Source organism: Rousettus aegyptiacus, unplaced genomic scaffold (genome assembly GCF_014176215.1).
Source record: "Rousettus aegyptiacus isolate mRouAeg1 unplaced genomic scaffold, mRouAeg1.p scaffold_m13_p_13, whole genome shotgun sequence".
In the NCBI taxonomy this organism is placed as follows: Eukaryota; Metazoa; Chordata; class Mammalia; order Chiroptera; family Pteropodidae; genus Rousettus; species Rousettus aegyptiacus.
The window spans coordinates 17,492,517-17,503,122 of record NW_023416288.1 but is presented as its reverse complement, the minus strand read 5'-3'; the positions used below and the strand labels follow the sequence as shown (position 1 = coordinate 17,503,122).

Below are 10,606 nucleotides of genomic sequence, written 5' to 3'. Positions count from 1 at the left end.
GGTAAATCTCTGTACTGTGGCCATGGAGAGGCTGTAACCCTAGTCTGTCCTCCAGAACTAACCCAGGATCCTTGAACATTCGTGGAGAGCTCAGAAGAGTCTCTGAAGGCCATTACTTTATACTTTAGGAAAACAGAGATGGATGGTTAGTCAACCCTGGAAAGCCAGTGAAATACCACGATAAGCTGCTTCATACCGCTCCCAATAGCAGTGAAAACCAGTGTTCACAAGGGATCTACTCAGAATATCCCAGAGTTTTTCTGTAGCTAAGACGACAGGGCTCTTGGCAGTCCTCAAAACTCTCAAGCACAGAACAGATTTGAAATCTCTGGATTTTAACCAAACAGACCAGAAGGTGGCAGAGTAAGCACTTACTGGGGGAGGGGAAAAAAAAAAAAAGAACATTTCAGAGAGAACAGTCATTCCTATAAAATCAGATCTAGGAAATGAAATCGAAACCGGGGTATCTTTCCCCGACTTGCTAGGTTTCAACATACCCATTTCTGAGACACACCCTGTTGTTTCTGAGCCAGTTCAAGCTCAGATTGAGGTAAAAGCAGAGACTAAACTTTCACAGAAAAAGAAAGAAAATGGTTGTCTCTAACATCGCTGAAGGAAGAACATACAGACGTTAGATGTTTTCTGCACCAAAACACATGGTTTTCTTTTTATTTATGTAGAAGAAATTCGAAACACAATCTGGGTAAGTACAATATCCTTTGTTAATATTATTGCTACCTATAGCGTGTTACTGAATAGGAAAGAATCTTTTCAGTTAGAAAATTGAAATTTACTCCAAAACCAAAAATAATATTTTTAAGTTTAGAAATTCTATTCATTGCTGTGACAGGAATCTGCTTTATGTTAGTTGAAAAATGAGTCATAACACTCCAATAAAAGATGCCTCGTAAACTAAAGGCACTTTTATTGATGAAGTCTCCCTAGGAATCTGAAGTATCTTCAGAAAGAACATAGAATGAAAACTTTAAGATGTACTTTGCAATAATTAAAGATACCTTCCACCATCTACTCTAAGAAGTAAGTGGCAGACATTAGTGTCAGATGATATATAGAGACAGACAGATGTGAGGCAGAGAGACAGAAAGGAGACAGGTAGAGACAAAGACAGAGAAATAGACAAGCTGCTACCGAAGTCCTTGAAATTACAGCAGCTAAGTGCTTCTGCTAAATATCCTAGGTTAAAATCTGACTGCCTCCCAGCAACACCTGATCTGCAACTCTTTTTAGAAAAGCTAGCAGACCCTACATTTAACCCTGCAGTTAATAAATATATGTGGGTTCGATTGTGTAACAAATTGTTTTCTTTTTTTATACTGGTTGCTAAGATGCTCAGAACCAAATTTTTAAGCCGCATCTAGTATAATATATGAAATTGAAAACAGTTATTTTTAGGCCATCCCCCTGATTTCTTTGCCTAAGGGTTTTCATATATGTATGATCCTGGATCACTTTCTGAAAACTATTCTGGAACGAGGGAGGGTATAAAGAAATCATTCATATGTGAAATATTTCTGAACAGTGGTATAAATGGGCAAAGCACAGATGTTAAATAGAAATCATTTCTCTAGCATATATTCTCCAAGAGTATCACCTTCAACAGTTTTTTTAAAGTAAGTGTTTGAAAGGCACAGCCAACAAGTCTCGGATAGAGGCTTTAAAGGAAGCAATGTGAAAGTGCAAGCTGTTCGATCATATTTTAAAGCTATTTCCTCTATTTAGAGAATACAGACAAAAGTCATTCCTTTTTTATTTGCTCACATTCCCAAACCAACATTCAGGCCCAGGTCCCCATCCACCTGGCTTTTTGTTTGTATTACATGTATATGGTATGCAGCTCATGCATGAATCAAATAATCCAAATAATTCACCACTCAGTCTCATAATCCGGTTTTTGAGGTATCATTTAGGAGATAAGGGCCGAGTTTGTAAATCTGTCATGATGTCAGGGAGACTCTGGGAGAATTATTGTAATGGTAGGATGGGGCAAGAGATAGGGCATAAGAATTCTAGATAGGAGGACTCAGGAGCCAGAATCCTGCCAGGAGCAGAAGGATCCGGGTACCCCCTGCTTTAAGTGTTACAATACTGTAGATGCAACCGAAGTGAGCTGTACTTTTATAGGGTAGAGTAGATGAGGCTTAGCAAATGGACACACAGAAATGACTCAGATAGCAGTCATTAGAGGAGGGTGGGATCAAGTTTTAGACAACTATAAAACCAGTATGAATCAACAGTGGCATGTAAAAACAAAAGCTATTCCTGTCATCTGAGTCTGCACTAATAAATCTCTAGTAAAACTTTTGGACTTCAGATGCCCAGAATTGAATTAATTATCTTTGATTGGTAGCATACCATCATCTTTTTCTATGCAAGCACCTCTTTTATTTCATTCATTTGTTTATCATGTATTTTGAAGGCATCATTGGCTTTTTAAATAAAGTATAATTCATATGAAATGAATAAATCTTAAGGTATAACTTCTAATGAGATTGTTATGTTTCATCGTTGTAAACACTAATGAGATTGAGATATAAAATAAATCAGTTTAAAATTGAACAAAAAAAAAATGAACACAAAGGTTTATTGATCAGCAAATCACTTATTTGGATATATAGCAGAGGAAACTAGTTTGGACATACAAAACTGTAGCAACCATAGGCCAGTCTAAAGAGACAAAAGAGGGTCTACTTAAAAAGAAAACTTGAGGTATGTGAGGCACTTGTTTTAAACATGACCCATTGGGCTGAACAGGTTATACAAACAGGAAAAGTAGTGCCTGTTTTAACAGGAGCCCATTGGTGGGGAACAGGTATACAAAGTTGTGGCAGTTTCTTATTGGCAGCAAGTGGAAGGCAGTTGCTGTTGCTGATCTCAGTATGAGTCAGCAGGGAGGAAATGTTCCTTCTTCTTGTTACAAAAACTACAGGGGGTAGTGCATGAGAGCTCTCCATTCATGGCTTCCCAGCTTCTTTCTCATGGCTGAGTAATATTCCATTATATAGATATGTGTGTGTGTGTGTGTGTGTGTGTGTGTGTGTGTGTACCACATTGTATACTACATTGTATGCGTATATATATCACATCTTTTTTATCTACTCAACTTTTGATGGACTCTTAGATTGTTTCCATACGTGAAAATGCTGTGGTATATATAGCAGTGCAGATATCTCTTCAAGATACTCATTTCATTTCCTTCTGATGCATACTCAGAAGTGAGTTTGCTGGATCAGATGTAGTAGTTTTATTTTTAACTTTGAGAGGAATCTCCACACTCTTTCCCTTAATGGCCATACCAATTTACATTCCTGCCAACTGTGTACAAGGATTCCCTCTTCTCCACATCCTTGCTGACACTTGTTATCTATTGTCTTTTATTATTATTGCTATCGCTATGATTATTACTCAGCCTGTGTGCCTAGGTCCTTATGGAGGCTGGGGCAGGCTGGGAGCCTCAGTCCATAGGAGCCAATCTGGAGTCTGGGTCTATGAGGCCAGTTCTAGGGCAAGTAGAGAGCCTGGGTATGGGAGCCGGCCTGGTACTAAGGTGAGGTGGGAGCCTGAATCTGCTGGGGCCTGCCTGGAGCCTGAGGCCTCAGGGGCACTGAGGTGGGGCAGAGCCTAGGTCCATGGGAGCCCACCCGGAGGCTGAGCTTGCAAGGACTTTGTTATCAAGGTAATACTGCCTTCAAAAAAATGAATTAGAGAGTATTCCTTTTGCTTTAGGAGAGATTTTGTAGAATTGGTGTTAATTTTTTAAACATTTGGTAGCATTCTCCAGTGAATTTGTCTGGGCCCAGAGATTTTGGGGGGAGATTTTTGAAATTAAAAACCCAATCTTCTTTGAAGTTACGTGACTATTCAAAAGATGTATTTCATATAGAGTGAGTTGTGGAAGATTGGGTTTTTTTTTTTTGAAAAATTGGTCCTTTTCATTTGGGTTGTCAAATTTATGTATGAATAATATTCCTTTATTGTCCATTTTATGTCTAAAAGTTTCAAAATGATGTCCACTGTTTCAGTTCTTTTTAAATTAAATTTATTGAGGTGACATTGGTTAACGAAATTATATAGGTTTCAAGCGTAGATTTCAATAATTCGTTATCTGTATACTGCACTGTAGATTCACCACCCAAAGACAAATGATATTGGTAAATGTGTCTCTTCTTTTTTATTCTTTTTCAGGCTTGCTAGGAGTTTGTCAATTTTACCGATCTTTTCAAGGAAGCAGATCTTTGTTTCATTTTATTATATAACTTTCTCCATTATATTTCTGTTTTCAACTTCATTGATTTCTGCTCTTCTTTATTTCTTTCCTTCTGCTTGCTTTTGGCTTATTTTGCTTTTCTTTTTCAAATTTTTCTAGGTCTTTGCGGTAAGAGCTTATTTTGAGACTTTACTTCTTTTCTAATATATACATTTATTGCTATGTATTTTCCTTTTAATACTCCTTTAACTGTGTCTCACAAATTTTTATATATTGTATTTACATTTTCAGTCACTGCAGTGTATTTTTTTTATTTTACCTGTGACTTTTTTTGGTCCATGAATTATTTAGGAATGTGTGCTTTTAGTGTTTTCCTCTTACCTTTCTGTTATCAATTTCTTATAAGATTCCATTGTGTTTGGCAAATATATTCTGCATGATTTCAATTCTTTTAAATTTATTGAAGTTTATTTTATCATTTAGGATATGATCTATCTTAGGCACTTGAAGAGAATGCCGTTCTGCTGTTGTTGGATAGTCTATGGTTTGAAACCTGTTAGTTGATGGTGCTGAATTCTTCTATATATGTCCTCACTAATATTCTGTCTAGTTCTTCTTTCAATTGCTAAAAGAAATGTGTTGAAATTTCAAACTGTAACTGGATTAGTCTGAAACTAAAAAGTTCTCTCAGTGATTAAACATTTTGCAAATTCTGGTTTAAAGCAGACACTTTTTGGATTGTTGTGTTACCTTGTTGGATTGACCCTTTTATTATAATATAATATTACTCAGTCTCTGAAGTCTACTTTATCTGACATTCATATAGCCACTCCTGTACTTATTAATTAAAATTTTTATTAGGTATCTTTATCCATACTTTTACCTCTTCCTACCTATATTACTCTATTTCAAGGGAGTGTCTTTTAGATGGGGTATACTTACATCGTGTTTTTAATCCAATCTAACAATTCTATATTTGAATTTCTGTATTTAGGCTATTTATATTTAATGTGGTTATCGATGTATTAATACATATGTCTACTATTTTATTTTTTGTTCCTGTTGGTTCTCTATTTTAAATTTCTCTATCTTATTTTCCTGACTTCCCGTGCATTATTTGATATATTTTACAATTCCACTTTTATCTGCATTTTTTTTGGATATATCATTTCATACAGCTTTTTCTAACAGATGCTCTAGATGTTACATTATATATACATAATTTATGACAGCCTAAGTGTGTTGTTTTATTTGAGCAAAGTGTAGAAATCTTTCTTCCCATATATCCCCTTATCCTATCCACTCATGATATATTTATTTTAAATACTTCCACTACATACATTCAAAACTATATCAGATAGTACTGCAACAATCAAACGTAACTTAGAAAAATCAATAGTTACCACTATTTTTGCTTACCATGTTTTTTTTTCTCTTCCTCATGTTTCAAGGTTCCTTCTCTTACCATTCCCTTTCCGTTTTGAGAAATTTAACCATCGTTTTAGAGTATGTCATGTAGGTTGTACCACTTTACATTCTCACTAACATTGCATAAGAGTTCCTTCCTATTTCTCCACATCTGTGCCAATACTTGTTATTTTCAAGGTAGTTTTTTTTAATAGTTATCATAATGAATGTGAAATGATATATCATTGTGGCTTTGGTTTGCTTTCCTCTGATGATTAGTAATGTTGAGCATCTTTTTTTGTTTATTGGTCATTGGATATCATCTTTGGAGAAATGTCTATTCAAATCCATTGCCCAATTTCATATTGAGTTATCTTTCATTGTTGTAGAGCTGTAGGAGTTTTTACTATGTTATGGATATTATCAGTTATATAATTCATAAATATATTCTCTCATTCCATAGCTTGCCTTTTCATTCTGTAAATGGTGACCTTTAATGTAGTTTCATGTAGTCCCACAAAAGGGGCTTACTTTATTTATTTTTTTCTTCCAAACTTTGTTTAATAAGTCCCTCAGCTTAGTTTTGGAATTTCAGCCACTCCCAGGCTAATTATCTCCAAAGTTTAATGTGATATATAGCTTTTTCCTTTTAAAAAATCATGTCACATTGAATACCCCTGTCATAAACACACCATCATATAGATCCCCTTTTATTTTTGCCCTTCAGCTGTGAGAGAGTAATCATCAGGTACCTAAAAGCAACTGCTGACAATATGCTCCTCTAGCCAACTCTTTTTATTTTTTCTTAATTTTTAAAAATTTTTTGATTGTAGTTGACACACAATATTATATTACTTTCAGGAATACAACATAGTGATGACATTTATATAACTTAAGTTCATCAAGGATCCTTATAACCATTGTTTTGAATTCTGCACCTGGTATATTGCTTGTTCCCATTTCATTGAATTCTTTTCCTGGGAGTTTTGTCCTGTTCTTTCATTCAGGTCATATTTCATGGTCTCTTCATTTTGGCTGCCTCCCTATGTTTTTTCTATGTATTAGGTAGTTCTTCTCTGTCTCCTGGTCTTGGTAGAGTGGCCTTATGTAGTAGTTCTTCTATGGGGCCAAGTAGCACAGTCTCCCTGGTCACCTGAGCTGGGTGCTCCAGGGGTGTCCTTGGTGTGGGCTGTATGTGCCCTCCAGTTGTAGTTGAGCCTCGATTGCTGTTGCAATGTCAGGGGGAGAGATTCACCCTCAGGCTTACTGGTTGTGAGAAATGGCTGTGACTATAGCAGACAGGATGCTGTGCACAGGCTGACCCCTCAAAGAGGCATTTGTTTTAGCAGGGCCCTGCTGCCTACCACCGTGTGGGTGTGTCATTTGTGTTGCAGGTTGGGTGGTGCTCCGTTGTGGCCTGAAGCCCACCACTGGATGTGTTGGTTCTGTGGCCTCCTGAGAGGGGACTCTGGTGCAGCCAAGATCAGCTGCTGCCTGTGCCCTGCCTGAGGCCACCTGGTAGGAGCTGTAATGTGATTTGCAGACCTTTGCCACCTGTGCTAGGCTTGGAGGCACCTGAAAGAAGCTTAGCTGTTAACCAAGGCCAGCTGCCACTAGTGCAGGGCTACAGCCACTTAGCAAGAGGTAAGGGGCACGCCAAGGACAGACACTGCTTGTCTGGCATTTGTGAACCTTTGAGAGATTTCAGGAAAGTCCGCAGGACAAGCTGAGTAGAGCCATCACTGGAAGAGGTTCTTGCTGATCACAAACTGGGTGGGACAGGGTCTCAGGGAATCGCCAGGGTGGGGCGAATGATGTTAGCCAAGTCGAAAAAGCATTCGGATTTGGCGCCTGCTTCTGCCTGCTGGCTGGGTGGAGAGAGAGGCCAACAAAGGAAAATGTTGCCAGCACTTCCGAAAATGGCTTACTTTAAAGACTGGTCCATCTAAAGCAATTTTCCCCCCTCCACTCTTTTTCTCTTCCCAGATCACTTTAAATTGGAGCTTCTTGATCTCTATAGGTCAAATTACTGAAAGAAACTAAATCTAATTCATTTTTTTAGGAGATGTTACATGCTCTAGGTTTCTCATTGTCACAGTGTTTTAAGAGAGTAAAATTTCCACCAATTGTTTCTTTTTACTTATTTTTCATTAATGTAGCTGTGAGATGTGACTTGTTTCCCCATGCCTTTCCCCATACCAGATATTATTAAATTTTTTCATTTTGGAAACATGATATGAGAAAAATATTTTATAGTGTTTTGCTTTAAAACATTTGATTATGAGGTTGAGAATATTATCATGTTTACTGACTTCTTTTTTTCTTGAAAGTCCTCTTCATATCCTTTGCTTATTTATTTATTTTTTTAAATTGAGTTGCTGGGTTTTCTGGACTGGTTTGTACAGATTGTTTATAAATTAAGAAAATTAGTTCTTTATAGATATTATAGGTGTTGTAGTTTGCCTGGTTAATCAGTGCTCTTTTGGTTTATCTTGTGATATCTTTTGCAAAGTGATTTACATGTTTATGCAACTCAAATTTATTAGCTTTTCCTCTGTATTCCTTTTAGGATGGGCATTATGCCTTCCCCATTTGGATCTTATCTACCTGTTTCCTTTTTTGACCTTCACCGCTAAAGATATTCTACTTTAGAAAAATCTGATTTTTCTCTCATCTCTCTGCTACTTTCCTGTGGAGTGAGGACAGAGACACTGAGATGCCAGGAAAGGTTTGTATTCTCAAGGGCTTTCGCATCTCTCCTCCTTGTTGTCTGCTGACCCATTTTGGTTGCTTTCACCACAAGCTAAGAGTATTTTCAGGATTTTCAGGATTTTCTATACTTACTTATCTTATTTTGAATTTTGAAAGTAGATTCCACATGTCAATTCTTGGATTATTGTGTCTCTCTTTTCATGATTAACACTTTAAGTTTAAGAAATAAAGAGATACCCCTTCCTTTGAATGTGGCTGAAGGTTTTTCCTTCTGATTTTTATCTTCCTTTTTATTCATTTATTAAGTTTTGAGAAGGAAATATCTTTCATTTATTTTAATACAAAAGGATGAAAGTCCAACACTAGCCAATACAAGTTTAAACACACACACTCACACACACTGGAAGGCTTTCTTTACCTGCCATCAACTTAATTATAAAACAATCTTAATAAGTCAGTCTGGTTTTTCATAAAGGGGTAGCCAACACACAATGAAACAAACTATGGAGCTGAGAAGTAGGCCAATGAATATTTTGATACTTGAAATATGGTATGGTTCTGCAGTTCAATAAGAAAATCATGGATTTTTAAAGTTAAAGTGTGGTGACAATTTGTTAACCCTGTGGAAATAAATGAAATTGGACCCCTTGCCTCATATGCTACACATCAATCAACTCTCCACAGAAGGCAAAAGTAGAAAGCATTTATAAAACATTATGGAAGACTATCTTACAACCTCAAAGTAGGGATATTCTAAATAAGAGAGAAAAAGCAGAAACCATATAGAAAAGACTCATATTTGCAACTACACTGAGATTAAGAACTTCTGATTATCACCACAAAATAACTGAAAAGACAAACTGAAAACAAGAAGATACAATATATACAGTGAATAAAAGATTAGAATACAGAGCATATTAAAACATCCTAAAACAAATAAGAAAAACATAACCAATCTGATTGAAAAGTGTAAAAAAATAAATAAACAGAAAATTTCATAGAATGGTAAGCATCAATAGCCCTACTAATATGAAAAAATTTTCAACCTCAAAGCTAATCAGGAAAACAGAAATTAAAACCATGACCAGATACAACTACATACTCACCCAAAGGGTAAAAAATAGAAGCCTCATAATACTGAGAGTTGGCAAGGATATAGAGTAAGAACTCTTTTTATTTTCCAGCTTTATGGAAATATAATAGACAATTAGTTGCTCTTGGTTACATTGTACAATTCACTTTATATCACCATGTCTATTTTATAACTACCCATTTGTAGTTTTAATCCTTTTGCCCTTTTTCACTGTCGCCTCTAACCCTCCACTCATCTGGTAGCCCTCAAAATATTCTCTGTATCTATGAATTTCTTTCCATTTCTGTTGTTATTTTGTTCTTTAGATTCCACATGTACATGAAATCATGGGCTATTTTTTGTTCTCTGACTTACTTCATTCAGCGCAATACTCTCTAGGTCTATCATGGCAATATCTTTTTCCATCACCTTCCTTTTCGTCTGTATGTGCCTTTTAATCTGAAGTGAGCCTCTTATAGGCAACATATGTAGGGGTCTTGTTTTCTTATCCATTCAGTCACCCTATCTTTTAGTCGCAGCACTTAATTCTCTTCCATTTGAGGTAATAATTGATAGAAAAGTAGGTTTTACCATTCTTTATTCACATTTTTGATACATGTGTTTTTTATCTTGAAGAAGTCCTTCCAACATATTCTGTAATATGGCTCGGTGTTGATAAATTTCTATACCTTGTTTTTGTCTGAGGAGCTCTTTATCTGTTCTTTGACTCTAAGTGATAGCTTTGCTGGATAAAATATTCTTGGTTGTAGATCCTGGGTTTTCATCATGGTGAATATTTTGCACCAAGCCCTTCTGTCCTGTATGGTTTCTTTTGAGAAATCAGCTGCCAGTCTTATGGATGCTCCCTTGTAGGTAACTAACTGCTTTTCTCTTGCTGCTTTTAAGATTGTTTCTTTGTATTTAACCATTGGCATTTTAATTGTAATGTGTCTTGGTGTAGGCCTCTTTGGATTAATCTTTCTTGGAACTCTCTGAGCTTCCTGGGGTTGTACGTCTATTTCCTTCACTAGGTGAGGGAAGTTTTCCATCATTATTTCTTCAAATAGTTCTTCAACTTCTTGTTCTCCTTCAGGTACTCCTATGACATACATTTTTACATTTAATTATATCCCATAGGCTTCTTAAATTATTATTATGGCCCTGCTTGTTTTATCTTGCTGTTTTGACTG

At 36.2% G+C, this 10,606-nt stretch overlaps 2 protein-coding genes across 10 annotated transcripts in view; both read left to right on the top strand.

The window, feature by feature from the left end:
* The first annotated feature begins 580 nt into the window (after window positions 1-580).
* Window positions 581-10,606, top strand: part of SAMD9L (sterile alpha motif domain containing 9 like) — a 34,532-nt gene continuing 24,506 nt past the window's right edge. For 3 of the 9 annotated variants that reach the window (XM_036230354.1, XM_036230352.1, XM_036230349.1), the window contains exons 1-2: window positions 608-703; window positions 8,202-8,360. The gene's annotated coding sequence lies outside the window, so the exon portion shown is untranslated. Of the gene's footprint in view, window positions 704-8,201; window positions 8,361-10,606 lie in introns of all 9 variants that reach the window. The other 6 variants (XM_036230347.1, XM_036230348.1, XM_016161312.2 and 3 more) reach the window with 4 other exon arrangements.
* Window positions 605-10,606, top strand: part of SAMD9 (sterile alpha motif domain containing 9) — a 51,766-nt gene continuing 41,764 nt past the window's right edge. Inside the window, exon 1 of the mRNA XM_036230355.1 lies at window positions 605-703. The gene's annotated coding sequence lies outside the window, so the exon portion shown is untranslated. The remainder of the gene's footprint in view (window positions 704-10,606) is intronic.